Source organism: Oncorhynchus gorbuscha, linkage group LG01, assembly GCF_021184085.1.
Source record: "Oncorhynchus gorbuscha isolate QuinsamMale2020 ecotype Even-year linkage group LG01, OgorEven_v1.0, whole genome shotgun sequence".
In the NCBI taxonomy this organism is placed as follows: Eukaryota; Metazoa; Chordata; class Actinopteri; order Salmoniformes; family Salmonidae; genus Oncorhynchus; species Oncorhynchus gorbuscha.
This window is the reverse complement of record NC_060173.1, coordinates 107,928,724-107,954,337: the sequence shown is the minus strand read 5'-3', so window position 1 is coordinate 107,954,337 and position 25,614 is coordinate 107,928,724. Positions and strand designations below refer to the sequence as shown.

Here is a 25,614-nt window from a genome sequence, read left to right as displayed (position 1 = left end):
TGTCCACAGTATGGTCCGTGTCCATAATAATTGAGCTGTATGGTCCGTGTCCATAATAATGAGCGGTATGGTCCATGTCCACAGTATGGTCCGTGTCCATAATAATGAGCTGTATGGTCCGTGTCCATAATAATGAGCTGTATGGTCCGTGTCCATAATAATGAGCTGTATGGTCCATGTCCATAATAGTGAGCTGTATGGTCCGTGTCCATAATAGTGAGCTGTATGGTCCATGTCCATAATAGTGAGTTGTATGGTCCATGTCCACAGTATGGTCCGTGTCCATAATAGTGAGCTGTATGGTCCATGTCCATAATAATGAGCTGTATGGTCCGTGTCCATAATAGTGAGTTGTATGGTCCATGTCCATAATAGTGAGTTGTATGGTCCATGTCCATAATAATGAGCTGTATGGTCCATGTCCACAGTATGGTCCGTGTCCATAATAATGAGCTGTATGGTCCGTGTCCATAATAATGAGCGGTATGGTCCATGTCCACAGTATGGTCCGTGTCCATAATAATGAGCTGTATGGTCCGTGTCCATAATAATGAGCTGTATGGTCCGTGTCCATAATAATGAGCGGTATGGTCCGTGTCCACAGTATGGTCCATGTCCACAGTATGGTCCGTGTCCATAATAATGAGCTGTATGGTCCGTGTCCATAATAATGAGCTGTATGGTCCGTGTCCATAATAATGAGCTGTATGGTCCGTGTCCATAATCATGAGCTGTATGGTCCATGTCCATAATAATGAGCTGTATGGTCCATGTCCACAGTATGGTCAGTGTCCATAATAAGTGAGCTGTATGGTCCATGTCCACATTATGGTCCGTGTCCATAATAATTGAGCTGTATGGTCCATGTCCATAATAATTGAGCTGTATGGTCCATGTCCATAATAATGAGCTGTATGGTCCGTGTCCATAATCATGAGCTGTATGGTCCATGTCCATAATAATGAGCTGTATGGTCCATGTCCACAGTATGGTCAGTGTCCATAATAAGTGAGCTGTATGGTCCATGTCCACATTATGGTCCGTGTCCATAATAATTGAGCTGTATGGTCCATGTCCATAATAATTGAGCTGTATGGTCCATGTCCATAATAATTGAGCTGTATGGTCCATGTCCATAATAATGAGCTGTATGGTCCATGTCCATAATAATGAGCTGTATGGTCCATGTCCACAGTATGGTCCGTGTCCATAATAATGAGCGGTATGGTCCGTGTCCACAGTATGGTCCATGTCCACAGTATGGTCTGAGTCCATAATAAGTGAGCTGTATGGTCCATGTCCATAATAAGTGAGCGGTATGGTCCTTGTTCGTAATTATCAAATTATCGTCCCAGCACTACCATAAACTTTAGATGGGTGGAGTAGTAGTCCATTTGAAACCAATTGAAAACTAAGATGGATAAGCCTGATCCTGGAAATCACTGTCAGATCAAACTGTCCAAGCTCAATAGACAGATCACCACTTAGTCTTAGAAACCTCTGTCAGTGACAGTCTGACACAGCACAAATGCGCATTAGTCTCTATTCTTTCTACATCTCGCAGTAGCTCCCATTGTTTTTATGTTAAAACTGTTAGACGGTGTGGTATTGCATACCACTTGTGGGAGCTATAGATATATTACCCATTAGGATCACTTCTTGCGAGTCAACAGTTTGTCTGGCTACTTTATTTAGCCAACATTTGGCTTTTCGTCTAGCCAACCCCAATGGAGGAGAAGCATTTGTTCCAAGCCTGAATTCCTTGGCTGCATCACTGATAGCTCAGTAGCGCTCAACCATTTGTACCAGTTGGCTTCACCTGCAGAGTGCTTTACGGACAATTTTATTTATTTTTATTTCACCTTTATTTAACCAGGTAGGGTAGTTTAGAACAAGTTCTCATTTACAACTGTGACCTGGCCAAGATAAAGCAAAGCAGTTTGACACATACAACAACACAGAGTTAATCATGGAATAAACAAACATACAGTCAATAATACAGTAGGAAAAAGTATATGTACAGTGTGTGCAAATGAGGTAAGATAAGGGAGGTAAGGCAATAAAATGGGCCATAGTGGCGAGGTAATTACGATATAGCAATTAAACACTGGAGTGATAGATGTGCAGAAGATAAATGTGCAAGTAGAGATACTGGGCTGCAAGGAGCAAAATAAATAAATAAATACAGTATGGGGATGAGGTAGTTGGCTGGCCTATTTAGAGATGGGCTATGTACAGGTAAAATGAGCTGCTCTGGTGCTTGAAGTTAGTGAGGGAGATAAGTCTCTTTTGCAGTTCGTTACAGTCATTGACAGCAGAGAACTGGAAGGAAAGACGGCCAAAGGAGGAATTGGCTTTGGGGGAGACCAGTGAGATATACCCGCTGGAGCGCGTTCTGCGGGTGGGTGCTGCTATGGTGACCAGTAAACTGAGATAAGGCGGGACTTTACCTTGCAAAGACTTGTAGATGACCTGAAGCCAGTGGGTTTGGCGACGAGTATGAAGCAAGGACCAGCCAACAAGAGCGTACAGGTCGCAGTGGTGTGTAGTATATAGGGCTTTGGTGACAAAACGGATGGCACTGTGATAGATTGCATCCAATTTGTTGAGTAGAGTGTTAGGGGCTATTTTGTAAATGACATCGCCGAAGTCGAGGATCAGTAGGATAGTCAGTTTTACGAGGGTATGTTTGGCAGCATGAGTGTAGGATGCTTTGTTTAATTTTGGACTGGAGATGCTTAATGTGGGTCTGGAAGGAGAGTTTACAGTCTAACCAGACACCTAGGTATTTGTAGTTGTACACATATTCTAGGTCAGAACGGTCCAGAGTAGTGATGCTGGACGGGCAGGCAGGTGCGGGCAGCGATCGGTTGAAGAGCATGCATTTAGTTTTACTTGCATTTAAGAGCAGTTGGAGGCCACGGAAGGAGAGTTGTATGGCATTGAAGCTCATCTGGAGGTTAGTTAACTAAGTGTCCAAAGAAGGGCCAGAAGTATACAGAATGGTGTCGTCTGCGTAGAGGTGGATCAGAAAATCACCAGCAGCAAGAGCGACATCATTGATGTACACAGAGAAGAGATTCTCTGCCCGAGAATTTTCGGCCCGAGAATTTAACCCTATAGCACCCCCATAGAGACTGCCAGAGATCCGGACAACAGGCCCACCGATTTGACACACTGAACTCTATCAGAGAAGTAGTTGGTGAAGCAGGCGAGGCAGTCATTTGAGAAACCAAGGCTGTTGAGTCTGCCGATAAGAATGTGGTGATTGACAGAGTCGAAAGCCTTGGCCAGGTCGATGATTACGGCTGCACAGTATTGTCTCTTATCGATTGCAGTTCTGATATCGTTTAGGACCTTGAGCGTGGCTGAGGTGCAACCATGACCAGCTCGGAAGCCAGATTGCATAGTGGAGAAGGTACGGTGGGATTCGAAATGGTCGGTGATCTGTTTGTTAACTTGGCTTTCGAAGACCCTAGAAAGGCAGGGTAGGATAGATATAGGTCTGTAGTAGTTTGGGTCTAGAGTGTCTCCCCCTTTGTAGAGGGGGATGACTGTGGTAGCTTTCCAATCTTTGGGGATTCTAGATGATACGAAAGAGAGGTTGAACAGGCTAGCAATAGGGGTTGCAACAATTTCAGCGGATCATTTTAAAAAGAAAGGGTCCAGATTTTCAAACCCGGCTGATTTGTAGGGGTCCAGATTTTGCAGCTCTTTCAGAACATCAGCTATCTGGATTTGGGTGAAGGAGAAATGGGGAGGCTTGGATGAGTTGCTGTGGGTGGTGCATGGCAGTTGACCGGGGTTGGGGTAGCCAGGTGGAAAGGATTTCCAGCCGTAGAAAAATGCTTATCGAATTTCTCAATTATTGTGGATTGGAAACAGTGTTTCCTAGCCTCAGTGCAGTTGGGAGGAGGTGCTCTTATTCTCCATTGACTTTACAGTGTCCCAGAACTTTTTTGAGTTTGTGCTACAGGATACAAATTTCTGTTTGAAAAAGCTAGCCTTAGCTTTCCTAACTGCTTGTGTATATTGGTTCCTAACTTCCCTGAAAAGTTGCATGTCACAGGGGCTAATGCAGTATGCCACAGGATGTTTTTGTGCTGGTCAAGGGCAGTTAGTTCTGGAGCGAACCAAGGGCTATATCTGTTCCTGGTTCTACATTTTTTGAATGGTGCATGCTTATTTAAGATGGTTAGGAAAGCACTTTTAAAGAATAACCAGGCATCATCTACTGGTGGAATGAGGTCAATGTCATTCCAACCGGGCCAGGTCGATTAGAAAGGCCTGCTCGCTGAAGTGTTTTAGGGAGCGTTTGACAGTGATGAGGGGTGGTCGTTTGACCGCAGACCCATTACGGATGCAGGCAATGAGGCAGTGATCGCTGAGATCTTGGTTGAAGACAGCAGAGGTGTATTTGGAGGGCAAGTTGGTTAGGATGATATCTATGAGGGTGCCCATGTTTACGGATTAGGGGTTGTACCTGGTAGGTTCATTGATAATTTGTGTGAGATTGAGGGCATCAAGCTTAGATTGTAGGATGGCTGGGGTGTTAAGCATGTCCCATTTTAGGTCACCTAGCAGCACCAACTCTGAAGATAGATCAATTCACATATGGTGTCCAGGGCACAGCTGGGGGCAGAGGGTGATCTATAGCAAGCGGCAACGGTGAGAGACTATTTTCTGGAAAGGTGGATTTTTAAAAGTAGCAGCTCGAAATGTTTGGGCAGAGACCTGGATAATATGACAGAACTGCAGGCTATCTCTGCAGTAGATTGCCACTCTGCCCCCTTTGGCAGTTCTATCTTGTTGGAAATTATTATAGTTAGGGATGGACATTTCATGGTTTTTGGAGGTCTTCCTAAACCAGGATTCAGACAGGACATCTGGGTTGGCAGTGAATTAAACAAACTTGGGGAGGAGGCTTCTAATGTTAACATGGATGAAACCAAGGCTTTTACGGTTACAGAAGTCAAGAAATGAGAGTGCCTGGGGAATGAGAGTGGAACTAGGCACTGCTGGGCCTGGATTAACCTCTACATCACCAGAGGAACCGAGGAGGAGTAGGATAAGGGTACGACTAAAGGCTATAAGAACTGGTCGTCTAGTACGTTCGGAACAGAGGGTAAAAGGAACAGGTTTCTGGGCGCGATAGAATAGATACAAGGCATAATGTACAGACAAAGGTATGGTAGGATGTGAATACAATGGAGGTAAACCTAGGCATAGAGTGATGATGAGAGAGATATTGTCTCTAGAAACATAATTTAAACCAGGTGATGTCACCGCATGTGTGGGGGGGGGGACTGAAGGGTTAGCTAAGGCATATTGAGCAGGGCTGGTGGCTCTACAGTGAAATAAGACAATAATCACTAACCAGAACAGCAATGGACAAGGCATATTGACATTAGGGAGAAGCATGCGTAGTCGAGTGATCATAGGGGTCCAGTGAGTAGTTAAGCTGGCTGGAGACACGGCGATTCAGACAGCTAGCGGGCCGGGGCTAGGAAGCTAGCAGAAGGGCCTTAAAGGTACATCGCGATGGAAGAAGTCTGTTGTAGCCTCCGCGTGCAGAGCCTCCTCGTGCGGTTCTGTCGGCAGACCAGCCATGATGGATTAGTAGGGTTCTGTGTAGTAAAGGTGCCTAGTCCAATTGGCAAAATAGGTATAGTTGCCCAAGAAGTTGGCCGATGGACCTGTTCAGCGAACAGTCCGATATGCTCTAGACAGCTAGCAGGCCGCAGCTAGCAGGCTAGCAGATGGGCATTCAGGGGACGTCGCGACGGAGGGGCCTGTTGCAAAAATAACCCTCGGTCAGATTACGTTGGTAGTCCAGTCGTGATGGGTTAGCAGAGCTTTGTGAAGTAAAAGGGGTCCAAAATAGGTATTGTAGCCCAAAGGAGTGGCAGATGGACCTCGTCAGCTAGCCGGGAGATGGGCCTAGCATGGGCTAGCTCCAGGCTAATTGGTGCTTGCTTCAGGACAGAGATGTTTGCCAGGAGTAGCAACTCGGATTGCAGCTAGCTAGCTGAAAAGGTTCAGAGCTTGCGGTAGGAATCCGGGGGTATGGAGAGAAAATAAGTCTAGTATGCTCTGGTTCGAATCGCGTTGTGCAAACTGGCGAGAGATTTCCGAGCTTGAGGTTAGCTGGTGACCGCTAGCAGTGTTTAGCTGACTACTAGCTAGTAGCTAGTTAGCTGGCTAGCTTCTGTTGGGGGAATCCGGTTCGAAAGTAAAGAAAAATACTTTAGAAAATAGCAGATCCGTACCACATTGGGTGAGGCGGGTTGCAGGAGAGAACATTGAAGTTGCGGTTTAGGAAAAATATTTTTAAAAGACATGCAAAGAAAAAACATACAAAAGATACTGTATATGCATGGGACACGGGGACAAGACCAGGACAAAGACGTCTGACTGCTACGCCATCTTGGATATCAGTGGACATCACAACGATACCTGAGATGGCTCAGGTGATTTTCTAGGACCATGTCCTCTCCACTCTGCTGGCTCAACGGCAAAAGCGTTTTCAATTACCTGGCAGAGTGGGGTGATACAAAGACAGTCCTTGTGTTGGAGTATCTCCCTTCTCCTGGACCTAACGGGCTGGAACCTGAGGAGTGGGGGGGGGGGGAGGTTAAGAAGCTGTAAGGGGATGCAGAGGGGCAGAATCAGACGGTCAATTAAACTGACCCTTGTCTCTAGCCCCTGTGTAATGACCCGGTCTAGTCTCTCTCACACCTCTATAATGACAAAGGACAATTCTCTGGAGGAAGCGCTGTCTTGAGAAGGAGAGTGAAGGTGATGATGGTGTCATGATGCCTTGATGTCGTGGAGCAAATGGCACAAATGCTTAAAATTGTATTTAATCTAGACATCAGGGTACTGTAAAATGGTGTGTTTCCTGGATTCGGAGTGTGCAGATTAGTGGTGTGTTTCCTGGATTCGGAGTGTGCAGATTAGTGGTGTGTTTCCTGGATTCGGAGTGTGCAGATTAGTGGTGTGTTTCCTGGATTCGGAGTGTGCAGATTAGTGGTGTGTTTCCTGGATTCGGAGTGTGCAGATTAGTGGTGTGTTTCCTGGATTCGGAGTGTGCAGATTAGTGGTATGTTTCCTGGATTCGGAGTGTGCAGATTAGTGGTGTGTTTCCTGGATTCGGAGTGTGCAGATTAGTGGTGTGTTTCCTGGATTCGGAGTGTGCAGATTAGTGGTGTGTTTCCTGGATTCGGAATGTGCAGATTAGTGTTGTGTGTACTGGATTTGGGTAAACTCTGGGCTGTGTAGGCTACTGTTTGACAATCAGCTAGGCTGGGATACACATTACTCAAGTAATCCTAAAGCATGTTGGATTGGCATTTACTTTACTCCAGTTGAAAACGAAGGAAAAGTTGACTGACTATTTCAGAGAAAATAATGAAATGTTAGATGGGTAATTCCACAGTGATGCTGAGACTCACTTTAAAATGTATGTCAAACAAAAATCAATGATTGCAAAGTTAAACTCTATGCGCAAGAACTACTTTCAAACAATTTCCACTGAAGAACCTTTACTTGAAGAACAGTCGAGATGCCAAGTTTGGCGACAGAATGATGGCACAAACAGCACAAACCGTCATTCTGTTAGCATTGTCAGGCATCTGAAGCATGGTCAGGCATCTGAAGCATGGTCAGGCATCTGAAACATTGTCAGGCATCTGAAACATTGTCAGGCATCTGAAGCATGGTCAGGCATCTGAAGCATGGTCAGGCATCTGAAGCATGGTCAGGCATCTGAAGCATGGTCAGGCATCTGAAACATTGTCAGGCATCTGAAGCATGGTCAGGCATCTGAAGCATGGTCAGGCATCTGAAGCATGGTCAGGCATCTGAAGCATGGTCAGGCATCTGAAGCATGGTCAGGCATCTGAAGCATGGTCAGGCATCTGAAACATTGTCAGGCATCTGAAGCATGGTCAGGCATCTGAAACATTGTCAGGCATCTGAAGCATTGTCAGGCATCTGAAGCATTGTCAGGCATCTGAAACATTGTCAGGCATCTGAAACATTGTCAGGCATCTGAAGCATTGTCAGGCATCTGAAACATTGTCAGGCATCTGAAGCGGATGAACCTGTTTATATGGATCCCTTGCTCCTCCTCCTGAAAAGTATCTATCTTCTCACTTCATTTTGAGGGATAAGTGAATTAAATTCACCCTCGATCATAGTCAGATTCGTTTTATGTGTCTTCAAACCATTTCCTAATCTTTGCCCATTGAATGAGACTGCTAGACGTTTATTAGGCTAATGCCAGACAATTTATTCAAATTTCTGTCTTCAATATCCCCATTTAGAATGTATTTGAGAGCTACACAAATTATTCCATTGACAATATATTCCACATAAGATGGAGTTTCTGCACTGTCGACAGCACAACTCGAAGCTGCCATGTTTGGCTCTTGTCTAGAACGTGGCATCATCTTTAACATGATGCAACCGGAATGAATCACTTAACACTAGAAGGGTGTTTTCTTTCCCGCTCTTTTTCTGGAACGTCCTTCAGAACCAGCATGACCCAAGATTCAGCATGCAGGAAAACAAACCTATATCCAAGGGGCAAACAATCAGGATCCTCCCCTCTGCTCTGCTCCACCCCTCGCCTCTCACTGAGGCATGAAAGGACGAGGTCAGATAACAACCACACATTACCCTCGCCAATTTATTACCTCAATACATCACCTCACGTCCTCCACTGTATCACTGTATACCCACCTGAAATGGCCAGGGGGAAGGCAAGGTAGTTTTAAGTGTTGGTTTGAGACTGTACCGTCGACCTGTTCCCCCTGGGGCTGTGTTTAATGAGAGGGCTGTCTCTGGCACGCCAATAAGCCATTTTCTAGGTTAAATGAATGGCCTCGCACAAATTTAGTACCAAGGTGATTCCCCCAGTCTTTTCATCTCCCGCCATGTTTTTGTTGTCATTGTAAAACAATGTAGTGCACCATGTAGGACAGGAAACTACCGACTATAAACCGAGTGGTTCGAGCCCTGAATGCTGATTGGCTGAAAGCCGTGGTATATTAGACCATATACCACGGGTATGACAACAAGTACCTTTTACTAATTTCGTTGGTAACCAGTTTATAATAGCAATAAGGCACCTCAGGGGTTTGTGGTATATGGTCAATATACCACAGCTAAGGGCTGTATCCAGGCACTTGGCTGTGGTATATTGGCCAGCAGCATATATACCACGTTGTCATGCATAAGAACAGCACTTGGCCGTGGTATATTGGCCAGCAGCATACCCCCCTGCATACAACTGCTGGCTTGCTTCTGAAGCTAAGCAGGGTTGGTCCTGGTCAGTTCCTGGATGGGAGACCAGATGCTGTTGGAAGTGGTGTTGGAGGGCCAGTAGGAGGCACTCTTTCCTCTGGTCAAAAAAAAATGTCCCAATGCCCCATGGCAGTGATAGGGGACACTGCCCTGTGTAGGGTGCCGTATTTCGGATGGGACGTTAAACGGGTGTCCTGACTCTCTGAGGTCATTAAAGATCCCATGGCACTTATTGTAAGAGTAGGGGTGTTAACCCCGGTGTCCTGGCTAAATTCCCAATCTGCCCCTCCTCTCCCCTGTAACTATTCCCCAGGTCGTTGCTGCAAATGAGAACGTGTTCTCAGTCAATTTACCTGGTAAAATAATGGATAAATAAAAATATACCACACCCCCTTGTGCCTTATTGCTTAATTATAAACTGGGTGGTTCAAGCCCTGAATGCTGATTGGCTGACAGATGTGGTATACCATGGGCATGACAAAACATTTATTTTTACAGCTCTAATTAAGTTAGTAACCAGTTTATGATAGCAATAAAAATGTAATGTAAATAAGGCACCTCAGGGGTTTGTGGTATATGGCCATTATACCACGGCTAAGGGCTGTATCCAGGCACTCCACGTTGCGTCATGAATAAGAACAACCCTTAACCATGGTATATTGACCATATACCACACCCCCTCGTACCTTATTGCTTAAATATAACATACGATGTATATAACACACAGTTTTAGTATCAGCCTTCATAGTCAAAGGCAAAGTTGAGAAATATGTCAAAACTGATGAACATCATACTATAAAATGGCTAAATAAATATTGTACCTCCTAGCTAATGGTTGACTCTAATCGGATGGTTGTGTTAAAGTTGTGTTGAAAAGAATCTCGCGCAGAACACTTAGGGTAGCTTTTATATGGCCATTACCAGGCAGTAAAAACACAGTAAACTCCATCCACCTGGATTAGTTTAGGCTCTGTGTTTGTTTTATTAGCATTTCAAAGCCTTCAGAGAGAACTATAGATGAGATCTTGACTGACATTATCTGATTTTAGAGAGAAAAAGTTTAAAAAAGAAAGATGAAAGTTCACATTCTTCCCAACAGCGTTTTTGACTGACCGACCACAGACATACCATAGATTTCTGAGCAGCCTTTGAAGCTAGAGCTATTCTCTTAAGTCCTTTTTCACACTTTACTGGCTTTGTTTACAGTAATCCGCTGTCTTCAGGATATTCCCTAAATGAGACCAGTTATTTTTTAACCTTTATTAAACTAGGCAAGTCCGTTGAGAACAAATTCCTATTTACAATGACGACCTACCCCGGCCAAACCCTAACACAATTGTGCACCATCCTATGGAATTCCCAATCACGTCGTGATACAGCCCGGAATCAAACCAGGTTCTGTAGTGACAGCTCTAGCACTGAGATGCAGTACCTTAGACCTCTGCGCCGCTCGGGAGCCCAGTCATGTGAACCAACATAGTTCATAGTTGAACCTGCATATTGCCGACTAATCTCATGGCTAAACTTTAGAGAGCACATAGCAAATGAAGAAAATACAGCTGTTCTGTTAGAACAGCATCTACAGTGATTTCCATAATGCTACGGTATTTTTAATGCAATTTCCTGACTTGTTCCTCAAATAGTCGTTATTAAACGCGTTCAGCCCAGGCTATAGGCCTACCGAAGGGAGGTCAACATCGAGTCTAGACTTGCTAGGCCATCCACAGTAGGTGAGACCTCTCTGGATAAGAGCGTCTGCTAAATGACTTAAATGTAAATGTAAATGTACCTCTGGCCCTGTAGCTCACAATGGCCATCACTAAGACCCAGGTGTTGATCAGAAGGTTGTCTACAGAGCCTGAGTGCTTTACAACCCCTGTGCCTGCCTGTGCTCTGACCGCCTGGTATTGTCAAACAAGAGGGAGAATGTCCCACACACAAAAGAGCAGTAAAGGCTGAAGTAAAGGACCCTTGGGTTTTATAGGCGCTTAGGCCTGAGGGGTTTGTGAAAGAGCAGTGACCTGTCCCTCAGTCACTTCCTGTAATGGATGATGATCCACAGTGAAGCGTCAGTGTCGGGAGAAGACGAGAACAGAGACAGGAACTTGTTTAGAGCAGACAGTGTCGGGAGAAGACGAGAACAGAGACAGGAACTTGAGAGGACAGGATATTTTTCTCACCACCTCTCCTCTTTTTTTATGTAAAAGAAGACTGAAGCCTGATAGAAACACCCTGACTGAAGATTGTATCAGGATATCTCAGGTAATTCTGTTATTTCTAGGTTGGCATGCTCCTTACGTTGATGTTCCTCACTCTGCTTCTCATCTCTGTTGTCCTTCTGGCATTCTGCAACATGTTTTTATTTGTTTGTGATTGTATCCTATAGGTCAACTTGTATAACTATTGGCATTATTGGAATGCCTTCCAGGGAAATGATACAGGGAGGGAAAATGTGCATCTCTTTGAGTCTTTGCGACAGGCTCAACGAGTCTGCTGCTCTTCACACACACACACACACACACACACACACACACACACACACACACACACACACACACACACACACACACACACACACACACACACACACACACACACACACACACACACACACACACACACACACACACACACACACACACACACACACACACACACACAGAGATACATACACACACACACAGTAACCCGAGCCCCTCTCTCTACTTCCTAATAGGAGATTCTAAAAGCCAACACATTCTTGTCGGCAGCACTTCTCCGTGATGGTTTCTCTCTCTAGATGTGATGGTTTCTCTCTCTAGATGTGATGGTTTCTCTCTGTAGAGGTGATGGTTTCTCTCTCTAGATGTGATGGTTTCTCTCTGTAGATGTGATGGTTTCTCTCTGTAGAGGTGATGGTTTCTCTCTCTAGATGTGATGGTTTCTCTCTCTAGATGTGATGGTTTCTCTCTGTAGACGTGATGGTTTCTCTCTCTAGATGTGATGGTTTCTCTCTGTAGACGTGATGGTTTCTCTCTGTAGAGATGATGGTTTCTCTCTGTAGAGGTGATGGTTTCTCTCTGTAGAGGTGATGGTTTCTCTCTGTAGAGGTGATGGTTTCTCTCTGTAGAGGTGATGGTTTCTCTCTGTAGAGGTGATGGTTTCTCTCTGTAGAGGTGATGGTTTCTCTCTGTAGAGGTGATGGTTTCTCTCTGTAGAGGTGATGGTTTCTCTCTGTAGAGGTGATGGTTTCTCTCTGTACATGTGATGGTTTCTCTCTGTAGATGTGATGGTTTCTCTCTGTAGATGTGATGGTTTCTCTCTGTAGAGGTGATGGTTTCTCTCTCTAGATGTGATGGTTTCTCTCTGTAGACGTGATGGTTTCTCTCTCTAGACGTGATGGTTTCTCTCTGTAGACGTGATGGTTTCTCTCTGTAGATGTGATGGTTTCTCTCTGTAGAGGTGATGGTTTCTCTCTCTAGATGTGATGGTTTCTCTCTGTAGACGTGATGGTTTCTCTCTCTAGACGTGATGGTTTCTCTCTGTAGACGTGATGGTTTCTCTCTGTAGACGTGATGGTTTCTCTCTGTAGACGTGATGGTTTCTCTCTGTAGACGTGATGGTTTCTCTCTGTAGAGGTGACGGTTTCTCTCTGTAGAGGTGACGGTTTCTCTCTGTAGAGGTGACGGTTTCTCTCTGTAGAGGTGACGGTTTCTCTCTGTAGAGGTGATGGTTTCTCTCTGTAGAGACGGTTTCTCTCTGTAGATGGTTTCTCTCTGTAGAGGTGATGGTTTCTCTCTGTAGAGGTGATGGTTTCTCTCTGTAGAGGTGATGGTTTCTCTCTCTAGATGTGATGGTTTCTCTCTGTAGACGTGATGGTTTCTCTCTCTAGACGTGATGGTTTCTCTCTGTAGACGTGATGGTTTCTCTCTGTAGATGTGATGGTTTCTCTCTGTAGAGGTGATGGTTTCTCTCTCTAGATGTGATGGTTTCTCTCTGTAGACGTGATGGTTTCTCTCTCTAGACGTGATGGTTTCTCTCTCTAGACGTGATGGTTTCTCTCTGTAGACGTGATGGTTTCGGTTTCTCTGTAGACGGTTTCTCTCTGTAGATGGTTTCTGACGGTTTCTCTCTGTAGAGGTGACGGTTTCTCTCTGTAGAGGTGACGGTTTCTCTCTGTAGAGGTGACGGTTTCTCTCTGTAGAGGTGACTGTTTCTCTCTGTAGAGGTGACGGTTTCTCTCTGTAGAGGTGACGGTTTCTCTCTGTAGAGGTGACGGTTTCTCTCTGTAGAGGTGACGGTTTCTCTCTGTAGAGGTGACGGTTTCTCTCTGTAGAGGTGATATCTTCTCACTGTAGACGTGATGTTTTTTTGTGCCAGGTCAGGAAGGTACCGATGGAAGCTGTCTCTCTTTCTGCAGACCTGATGCAGCCAGAACCCCCCCCCCATTTCATTGTCTCTCAGACAGTGGGTAAGATCACAACTGAAAAGGGTATAAGAAAATATAGCTATTGTATAGGTTGTGTTCAAAAAAAGGCAGAACTGTCCCTGAATCAGCAGCTTGTTACCAACATCCTGTTCTACAACACCTCTGAATCCATGACTCAAGCCTTTCTCCCATTTTCCTCCCCCACAATCAGCTGCAGCTAAAAATAGGGATGCACGTTGTATTCCGTGTCCATTGAGGAACGCACAACCCTCGAGGCGTCACTGAGCATTGCCACGCTGTCACGCCATGCTGACACTAGTGACTGGTGTGTCCACCTACATACAGTCCCTGTCATGACGCGACTCCCCGTCTCTCTACCTCTGTACGGTTAACAAAAACAAAGCTGTAAATCGGTAATTTGGATTGGCCCAGGGCTTTCCAAACTGGCAGGGTGTAACGCTATACAGAAAATGGCTGAAACATTTCAGTGTAAAGCTGCCTGAATATTTTTGTCTCAGCAGTCTCTGTACTTGTTTTTTCCTTGATGTAGCTGGTCTGAGTAGACCGTCACCGCTCCATAAACCTCTCTTTAATTGAGACAGCCACCATAAACAGTCATTACACGATTAACCTAACGTAGCGGGCGTAACATAAACGGCTGAAACTAGATCCCCTTCGTACTGGTCTTGACAAGAAGGGGAAAACAACTGTCAGGGGAGGTTCTCTTCATCAAAATCAATCAATCAATCATTCTTAGAAGTCAAAACAGTATTATTTAATTGAGTCTTGAGTCATGTGTATTGTGAAAATATCTGCATATCTTATTAAAATCCAGTCGTACTGGTCTATTTAAGCAATAAGGCATGAGGAGGTGTGGTATATGGCTAATATACAATGGTTAAGGGCTTGGATACAGCCCTTAGCCTTGGTATATTGGCCATATCCCACAAACACCCGAGGTGCCTTATTGCTATTATAAACTGTTTACCAACGTCATTAGAGCAGTAAATATAAATGGTTTGGCATACCCGTGGTATACGTCCTGATTGATATACCATGACTGTCAGACAACCAGCATTCAGGGCTCGAACCACCTAGTTTTTGTAGTAAGTCTTAACTAAAGTAAAAATGCTGTTGCCCTCAGGATAAACCACACCATGACTTTTAGGTTAAGACAGTTTAGTTTGCATTCTTAGTTTCTCACAGAATGATACCAGGTATTTATCATCTCTGTTTAACGTTTGCCATATTATCACTGTGAGTCAGCTACGTAAGTGTAACACTGTGTGGTCTGGGCTGGACTCCTCCAGTGTTTTATATTCAGCCTTATGGGACGGTTACCCACATCTATTGTTCTTTTTTTGTCAGTTTATAGTTGAATAATCAGTTTCTTGCCAAGTGTTCCTGCATAGTGGTCAGCGGAGGCTGGTGGGAGGAGGTATAAGAGTACGGGCTCATTTTAAAGGCTGGAAAGGAGTCAATGGAACGGTATCAAACATATGACTCCTCACCATCAATTCAATTCCAGCCATTACAATGAGCCCGTCTTCCTATAGCTCCTCCCACCAGACTCCTCTGCTAGTGGTATACAGTACACTTCCATATCTGTGCAGTGGTGTGAAAATATCTCTCTCCCTCTACTATACCCTCTCTGCTTGATGTCAAACCAAGGAGGCCAACATGACTGAAAAGTAAACCAGGCACCATATTTAAAGTAAACCAGGCACCATATTTAAAGTAAACCAGGCACCATATTTAAAGTAAACCAGGCACCATATTTACAGTAAACCAAGCACCATATTTAAAGTAAACCAAGCACCATATTTAAAGTAAACCAGGCACCATATTTAAAGTAAACCAGGCATCATATTTAAAGTACACCAGGCACCAAACCAGGCATCATATTTAAAGTAAACCAGGCACCAAACCAGGCACCATATTTAAAGTAAACCAGGCACCAAACCAATCACCATATTTACAGTAAACCAGGCACCATATCTAAAGTAAACCAGGCACCAAACCAGGCACCATATTTAAAGTAAACCAGGCACCAAACCAAGCACCATATTTACAGTGAACCAGGCATCATATGTAAAGTAAACTAAGCACCATATTTAAAGTAAACTAAGCACCATATTTAAAGTAAACAAGGCACCATATTTAAAGTAAACTAAGCACAATATTTAAAGTACACCAGGCACCACATTTAAAGTAAACTAAGCACCATATTTAAAGTAAACTAAGCACCATATTTAAAGTAAACTAAGCACCATATTTAAAGTAAACTAAGCACAATATTTAAAGTAAACTAAGCACCATATTTAAAGTAAACCAGGCACCATATTTAAAGTAAACTAAGCATCATATTTAAAGTAAACTAAGCACCATATTTAAAGTAAACTAAGCACCATATTTAAAGTAAACTAAGCACCATATTTAAAGTAAACCAGGCACCATATTTAAAGTAAACCAGGCATCATATTTAAAGTGCACCAGGCACCAAACCAGGCATCATATTTAAAGTAAACCAGGCACCAAACCAGGCACCATATTTAAAGTAAACCAGGCACCAAACCAAGCACCATATTTAAAGTAAACCAAGCACCATATTTAAAGTAAACCAGGCACCATATTTAAAGTAAACCAGGCATCATATTTAAAGTACACCAGGCACCAAACAAGGCATCATATTTAAAGTAAACCAGGCACCAAACCAGGCACCATATTTAAAGTAAACCAGGCACCAAACCAGGCACCATATTTAAAGTAAACCAGGCACCAAACCAAGCACCATATTTAAAGTAAACCAAGCACCATATTTAAAGTAAACCAGGCACCATATTTAAAGTAAACCAGGCACCATATTTAAAGTAAACTAAGCACCATATTTAAAGTAAACTAAGCACCATATTTAAAGTAAACTAAGCACCATATTTAAAGTAAACCAGGCACCATATTTAAAGTAAACCAGGCACCATATTTAAAGTAAACTAAGCACCATATTTAAAGTAAACCAGGCACCATATTTAAAGTAAACTTAGCACCATATTTAAAGTAAACTAAGCACCATATTGAAAGTAAACTAAGCACCATATTTAAAGTAAACTAAGCACCATATTTAAAGTAAACCAGGCACCATATTTAAAGTATACCAGGCATCATATTTAAAGTACACCAGGCACCAAACCAGGCATCATATTTAAAGTAAACCAGGCACCAAACCAGGCACCATATTTAAAGTAAACCAGGCACCAAACCAAGCACCATATTTACAGTAAACCAGGCACCATATTTAAAGTAAACCAGGCACCAAACCAGGCACCATATTTAAAGTAAACCAGGCACCAAACCAAGCACCATATTTAAAGTAAACCAAGCACCATATTTAAAGTAAACCAGGCACCAAACCAAGCACCATATTTACAGTAAACTAAGCACCATATTTAAAGTAAACTAAGCACCATATTTAAAGTAAACTAAGCACCATATTTAAAGTAAACCAGGCACCATATTTAAAGTAAACCAGGCATCATATTTAAAGTACACCAGGCACCAAACCAGGCACCATATTTACAGTAAACCAAGCACCATATTTAAAGTAAACCAAGCACCATATTTAAAGTAAACCAGGCACCATATTTAAAGTAAACCAGGCATCATATTTAAAGTACACCAGGCACCAAACCAGGCATCATATTTAAAGTAAACCAGGCACCAAACCAGGCACCATATTTACAGTAAACTAAGCACCATATTTAAAGTAAACTTAGCACCATATTTAAAGTAAACTAAGCACCATATTGAAAGTAAACTAAGCACCATATTTAAAGTAAACTAATCACCATATTTAAAGTAAACCAGGCACCATATTTAAAGTATACCAGGCATCATATTTAAAAACCAGGCACCAAACCAGGCATCATATTTAAAGTAAACCAGGCACCAAACCAGGCACCATATTTAAAGTAAACCAGGCATCAAACCAAGCACCATATTTAAAGTAAACCAGGCACCATATTTAAAGTAAACCAGGCACCAAACCAGGCACCATATTTAAAGTAAACCAGGCACCAAACCAAGCACCATATTTAAAGTAAACCAAGCACCATATTTAAAGTAAACCAGGCACCAAACCAAGCACCATATTTACAGTAAACTAAGCACCATATTTAAAGTAAACTAAGCACCATATTTAAAGTAAACTAAGCACCATATTTAAAGTAAACCAGGCACCATATTTAAAGTAAACCAGGCATCATATTTAAAGTACACCAGGCACCAAACCAGGCACCATATTTAAAGTAAACCAGGCACCAAACCAAGCACCATATTTAAAGTAAACCAGGCACCATATTTAAAGTAAACAGGCACCAAACCAAGCACCATATTTAAAGTAAACCAAGCACCATATTTAAAGTAAACAAGGCACCATATTTAAATTAAACCAGGCATCGTATTTAAAGTAAACTAAGCACCATATTTAAAGTAAACTAAGCACCATATTTAAAGTAAACTAAGCACAATATTTAAAGTAAACTAAGCACCATATTTAAAGTAAACCAGGCACCATATTTAAAGTAAACTAAGCATCATATTTAAAGTAAACTAAGCACCATATTTAAAGTAAACTAAGCACCATATTTAAAGTAAACTAAGCACCATATTTAAAGTAAACCAGGCACCATATTTAAAGTGCACCAGGCATCATATTTAAAGTGCACCAGGCACCAAACCAAGCACCATATTTAAAGTAAACCAAGCACCATATTTAAAGTAAACCAGGCACCATATTTAAAGTAAACCAGGCATCATATTTAAAGTACACCAGGCACCAAACAAGGCATCATATTTAAAGTAAACCAGGCACCAAACCAGGCACCATATTTAAAGTAAACCAGGCACCAAACCAGGCACCATATTTAAAGTAAACCAGGCACCAAACCAAGCACCATATTTAAAGTAAACCAAGCACCATATTTAAAGTAAACCAGGCACCATATTTAAAGTAAACCAGGCACCATATTTAAAGTAAACTAAGCACCATATTTAAAGTAAACTAAGCACCATATTTAAAGTAAACTAAGCACCATATTTAAAGTAAACCAGGCACCATATTTAAAGTAAACCAGGCACCATATTTAAAGTAAACTAAGCACCATATTGAAAGTAAACTAAGCACCATATTTAAAGTAAACTAAGCACCATATTTAAAGTAAACCAGGCACCATATTTAAAGTATACCAGGCATCATATTTAAAGTACACCAGGCACCAAACCAGGCATCATATTTAAAGTAAACCAGGCACCAAACCAGGCACCATATTTAAAGTAAACCAGGCACCAAACCAAGCACCATATTTACAGTAAACCAGGCACCATATTTAAAGTAAACCAGGCACCAAACCAGGCACCATATTTAAAGTAAACCAGGCACCAAACCAAGCACCATATTTAAAGTAAACCAAGCACCATATTTAAAGTAAACCAGGCACCAAACCAAGCACCATATTTACAGTAAACTAAGCACCATATTTAAAGTAAACTAAGCACCATATTTAAAGTAAACTAAGCACCATATTTAAAGTAAACCAGGCACCATATTTAAAGTAAACCAGGCATCATATTTAAAGTACACCAGGCACCAAACCAGGCACCATATTTAAAGTAAACCAGGCACCAAACCAAGCACCATATTTACAGTAAACCAGGCACCATATTTAAAGTAAACCAGGCACCAAACCAAGCACCATATTTAAAGTAAACCAAGCACCATATTTAAAGTAAACAAGGCACCATATTTAAATTAAACCAGGCATCATATTTAAAGTAAACTAAGCATCATATTTAAAGTAAACTAAGCACCATATTTAAAGTAAACCAGGCACCATATTTAAAGTAAACTAAGCACCATATTTAAAGTAAACTAAGCACCATATTTAAAGTAAACTAAGCACAATATTTAAAGTAAACTAAGCACCATATTTAAAGTAAACCAGGCACCATATTTAAAGTAAACTAAGCACCATATTTAAAGTAAACTAAGCACCATATTTAAAGTAAACTAAGCACCATATTTAAAGTAAACCAGGCACCATATTTAAAGTAAACTAAGCACAATATTTAAAGTAAACCAGGCACCATATTTAAAGTAAACTAAGCACCATATTTAAAGTAAACTAAGCACCATATTTAAAGTAAACTAAGCACCATATTTAAAGTAAACCAGGCACCATATTTAAAGTAAACCAGGCAGCATATTTAAAGTACACCAGGCACCAAACCAGGCATCATATTTAAAGTAAACCAGGCACCAAACCAGGCACCATATTTAAAGTAAACCAGGCACCAAACCAAGCACCATATTTACAGTAAACCAGGCACCATATTTAAAGTAAACCAGGCACCAAACCAAGCACCATATTTACAGTAAACCAGGCACCATATTTAAAGTAAACCAGGCACCATATTTAAAGTAAACCAGGCACCATATTTAAAGTAAACCAAGCACCATATTTAAAGTAAACCAGGCACCATATTTAAAGTAAACCAGGCATCATATTTAAAGTACACCAGGCACCAAACCAGGCATCATATTTAAAGTAAACCAGGCACCATATTTAAAGTAAACCAGGCACCAAACCAAGCACCATATTTACAGTAAACCAGGCACCATATTTAAAGTAAACCAGGCACCAAACCAGGCACCATATTTAAAGTAAACCAGGCACCAAACCAAGCACCATATTTACAGTGAACCAGGCATCATATGTAAAGTAAACTAAGCACCATATTTAAAGTAAACAAGGCACCATATTTAAATTAAACCAGGCATCATATTTAAAGTGAACTAAGCATCATATTTAAAGTAAACCAGGCACCATATTTAAAGTAAACTAAGCACCATATTTAAAGTAAACTAAGCACCATATTTAAAGTAAACTAAGCACCATATTTAAAGTAAACTAGGCACCATATTTAAAGTAAACTAAGCACCATATTTAAAGTAAACTAAGCACCATATTTAAAGTAAACTAAGCACCATATTTAAAGTAAACTAAGCACCATATTTAAAGTAAACTAAGCACCATATTTAAAGTAAACTAAGCACCATATTTAAAGTAAACTAAGCACCATATTTAAAGTAAACTAAGCACCATATTTAAAGTAAACTAAGCACCATATTTAAAGTAAACTAAGCACCATATTTAAAGTAAACTAGGCACCATATTTAAATTAAACCAGGCATCGTATTTAATAATATAATAATAAGTATTTAAAGTAAACTAAGCATCGTATTTAAAGTAAACTAAGCACCATATTTAAAGTAAACAAGGCACCATATTTAAAGTAAACTAAGCACAATATTTAAAGTACACCAGGCACCACATTTAAAGTAAACTAAGCACCATATTTAAAGTAAACTAAGCACCATATTTAAAGTAAACCAGGCACCATATTTAAAGTAAACTAAGCACCATATTTAAAGTAAACTAAGCACCATATTTAAAGTAAACTAAGCACCATATTTAAAGTAAACTAAGCACCATATTTAAAGTAAACCAGGCACCATATTTAAAGTAAACCAGGCATCATATTTAAAGTACACCAGGCACCAAACCAGGCACCATATTTAAAGTAAACCAGGCACCAAACCAAGCACCATATTTACAGTAAACCAGGCACCATATTTAAAGTAAACCAGGCACCAAACCAAGCACCATATTTAAAGTAAACCAAGCACCATATTTAAAGTAAACAAGGCACCATATTTAAATTAAACCAGGCATCATATTTAAAGTAAACTAAGCATCATATTTAAAGTAAACTAAGCACCATATTTAAAGTAAAGCAAGCACCATATTTAAAGTAAACTAAGCACAATATTTAAAGTACACCAGGCACCATATTTAAAGTAAACTAAGCACCATATTTAAAGTAAACTAAGCACCATATTTAAAGTAAACTAAGCACCATATTTAAAGTAAACTAAGCACCATATTTAAAGTAAACTAAGCACCATATTTAAAGTAAACCAGGCACCATATTTAAAGTAAACTAAGCACCATATTTAAAGTAAACTAAGCACCATATTTAAAGTAGACTAAGCACAATATTTAAAGTAAACTAAGCACCATATTTAAAGTAAACTAAGCACCATATTTAAAGTAAACTAAGCACCATATTTAAAGTAAACTAAGCACCATATCTAAAGTAAACTAGGCACCATATTTAAAGTTAACCAGGCACAATGTTTAAAGTAAACGGAGAAGCTATTTAAAGTAAACCAGGCACCATATTTAAAGTACGCAAAAACTAAACTTTAAAACATTTACATTACATTTAAGTCATTTAGCAGACGCTCTTATCCAGAGCGACTTACAAATTGGTGCATTTAAAAAACGGGAAGCATAGAAATAGCGCACATAGAACAGATTTACCGCTTGCTTTCTCATTGCATTCAATGAGAATGACAGATCTGTAACACCCATTTCTATGTGAATTTGGTTGAGTCGCCCAAAAAGTGACATATTGCAGCTTTAAGGGATTTTATGTACTCTATCACAAGATATTTAGTGGCCGTTTTGGGTACTTCAGATTATCACAGGTGTCTGTAATTATCTCTTGACCTCTGTGTGGCCTTATCACGTGAAATATATGAAATAATTAAACAATAAAAAATAGAATGGCAAAGCTGGAAGTCATTATCCTAAATATAAACCATCAACTTAGTGAATACCATTTGGTGTATAATATGAAGGCTTCCGAATTGAATATCCTTGTTTGTTTTACACACTTTTATTGTTTTTACTACTATGTCAGTATGTATTTGTTGGCAGTGTTTTGGTGGCAGTTGTGAAAAAAGTCAATAGCTGGACGAGTTGCAGAGGTAATTTAAAATAATGCTGTTGTTGATTTAGATGCTTTTTTCATTAAATAGGCTATTTTTTTTCTTGGACCATATTGTCTATCTCCTAGAAACTCATTGACAATATGGACACAGATATTTAAAAAAAATCAATACTATATAATTTATAAAAAGTTATTGCATGCATATCTCCTGGGTCAACAGTCAACACACTGCAAAGATTTTAGTGTGCCCGTGGCCATATACTGAGGAATTTACCAGAAAGCCAACTGCCTTAAATACAATATGAGCTTCTCATGGTAACCCACATGGAGAATAAAAATCCTTAGCAGTTTGCATGCACAGGGGCAATTTGCAACCTGACTCAGTGAAGCAAAGCCGAGGGGCTTAAAATAAAAGCTGGGGGGGGGAAGGCTGCTGTGCTGCGTTCTCCTCTCTCCCCACATGTACTGTGTTATCAGAGCCAGGTGCTGGTTGGTTAACTGAGTAAGCCAGTCAGGTGCACCGCTCCAATGGAATGTGTTTTCCAAAAATAGCTGATCTTCTCCGGAACTCAGAACTCTGGAAGTGATTAAAACCCCTCTTAAAAATGTCTGGACCCCTGCAGAGAGCGCGCTTGGAAGTGGATTGTTCCCATTTCAGACTCCTTTCCTTCCTTATCATGGGAACTAGACTCCTACACTGATCCCAGTGACCTTCAGGGGAAAGACCTGCTGATTTCCTAAAGGAGGAGAGGAATAAGGGAATAGAGGAGGAGGAGAATAGGGTTCAAGGAAGGTGATGTTTTGTAGTTCGTACTGAAACAAGAGAGAACCTAGTCATTTCCAAAGAGCACAAACGGTCTTATCAATTATACTGTTTCCACTCAAGTGTTTCATAATGGAGAGTGTGTAGCAGATGAATGACTTACCAGTATGCTAAGATGTTCGGAGACAGAGCATCAGTACTGAACTGATAGGTCACAGGAGGCCGCAACAGACTTATCTGTTCAATACTAGAGATTGTGATTCAGTAACAGGTACATCGATGCACTAACCTGTCAACTCTTCCCATGATTCCACCTGGCTTAGCTTTGTGAAGGAGAAAATGACTTGTCATGATATGACTCATCTCTCTCCCAGGCACATGTTTTATATGGGCTGCCTTTAGCTGCTTGTTGGACAAACTCAAAAAAAAGTTTGCCCTCTCGCTCTCTCTCTCTCTCTCTCTCTCTCTCTCTCTCTCTCTCTCTCTCTCTCTCTCTCTCTCTCTCTCTCTCTCTCTCTCTCTCTCTCTCTCTCTCTCTCTCTCTCTCTCTCTCTCTCTCTCTCTCTCTCTCTCTCTCTCTCTTTGTGTGTGTGTGCGTGTGGTGTGATTGGTAATGAGGTGGGCTGGCAGGCAGAGTAGCTGACACACTCCTGATAGATAGTGACTGTTCCCATAGTTCCCCCAACCTGTCATCCAATCACATTGCTGCAGTGTCAGGAAGTTGAGGGTCGCTGACCTCTTGGGACTCTGATTTAAGGAGGGGGTGGCAGGGAATTAAATGACTTCCTAGTGCTTCTAGTAAACCAGGAGTCTATCTTGTCACACTCAACCTGACCGGAAAGATCAGTTAAAAAAGGCTCTTACTTTTTCTCTGTGGATACATACACGTGGATAAGGTTTCACTTAATTTGAACCTAAGGTAAGGCTACTGTTCATGTTTTAATTAGCATGTCATTTTGGCTATATTCACCGCCTGGCATAGTGAACTGTCTTCACCGCCTGGCGTAGTGAACTGTCTTCATCTCAACCTGGCGTAGTCTTCACCGCAGCCTGGCGTAGTGAACTGTCTTCACCGCCTGGCGTAGTGAACTGTCTTCACCTCCTGGCGGAGTGAACTGTCTTCAAGGCCTTGCGTAGTGAACTGACTTCACCGCAGCCTGGCGTAGTGAACTGTCTTCAAGGCCTTGCGTAGTGAACTGTCTTTACCGCCTTGCGTAGTGAACTGTCTTTACCGCCTGGCGTAGTGAACTGTCTTCAAGGCCTGGCGTAGTGAACTGACTTCACCGCAGCCTGGCGTAGTGAACTGTCTTCAAGGCCTTGCGTAGTGAACTATCTTCAAGGCCTTGCGTAGTGAACTGTCTTTACCGCCTTGCGTAGTGAACTGTCTTTACCGCCTTGCGTAGTGAACTGTCTTTACCGCCTTGCGTAGTGAACTGTCTTTACCGCCTGGCGTAGTGAACTGTCTTCAAGGCCTGGCGTAGTGAACTGTCTTCACCTCCTGGCGTAGTGAACTGTCTTCAAGGCCTTGCGTAGTGAACTGACTTCACCGCAGCCTGGCGTAGTGAACTGTCTTCAAGGCCTTGCGTAGTGAACTATCTTCAAGGCCTTGCGTAGTGAACTGTCTTTACCGCCTTGCGTAGTGAACTGTCTTCACCTCCTGGTGTAGTGAACTGTCTTCACCGCCTGGCGTAGGGCGTAGTCAACTGTCTTCACCTCATGGCGTAGGGCGGAGTGAACTGTCTTTACCGCCTTGCGTAGTGAACTGTCTTTACCGCCTTGCGTAGTGAACTGTCTTTACCGCCTTGCGTAGTGAACTGTCTTTACCGCCTTGCGTAGTGAACTGTCTTCAAGGCCTGGCGTAGTGAACTGTCTTCACCTCCTGGTGTAGTGAACTGTCTTCACCTCCTGGTGTAGTGAACTGTCTTCACCTCCTGGTGTAGTGAACTGTCTTCACCTCCTGGTGTAGTGAACTGTCTTCACCGCCTGGCGTAGGGCGTAGTGAACTGTCTTTACCGCCTGGCATAGTGAACTGTCTTTTTAAGGAAGGATTACACTTACTACTTCTCTAATCAGTCTGTGTGCTTAGTTGGGCAATCAATGCTACTTTAATTAGATAATCGTTACAAAATTGGCTGTAAAATAAAAGAAATCCTAAGACTTGTCAATGCAGTTGAATCTGTGTCTCTATGCCAGGGGTTCTTAAACTTTTTCATCCTGGGACCTGTTGATAAAAGGTGAGATACTTAGGTGAGCGAGTCGGTCAAGGATCAGTTCAGACGAGGAG

General features: G+C 41.8%; 1 protein-coding gene across 2 annotated transcripts in view; it reads left to right on the top strand.

Annotated features, from left to right (window-relative positions):
* LOC124048561 (ly6/PLAUR domain-containing protein 6B-like) overlaps nucleotides 1-25,614 on the top strand; it is a 57,803-nt gene that overhangs the window by 16,234 nt on the left and 15,955 nt on the right. Inside the window, exon 1 of one of the 2 annotated variants that reach the window (XM_046369487.1) lies at nucleotides 13,655-13,759. The exons of the other annotated variant lie outside the window; for it this stretch is intronic. The gene's annotated coding sequence lies outside the window, so the exon portion shown is untranslated. Of the gene's footprint in view, nucleotides 1-13,654; nucleotides 13,760-25,614 lie in introns of those variants that run through there. 2 annotated transcript variants of the gene reach the window in all.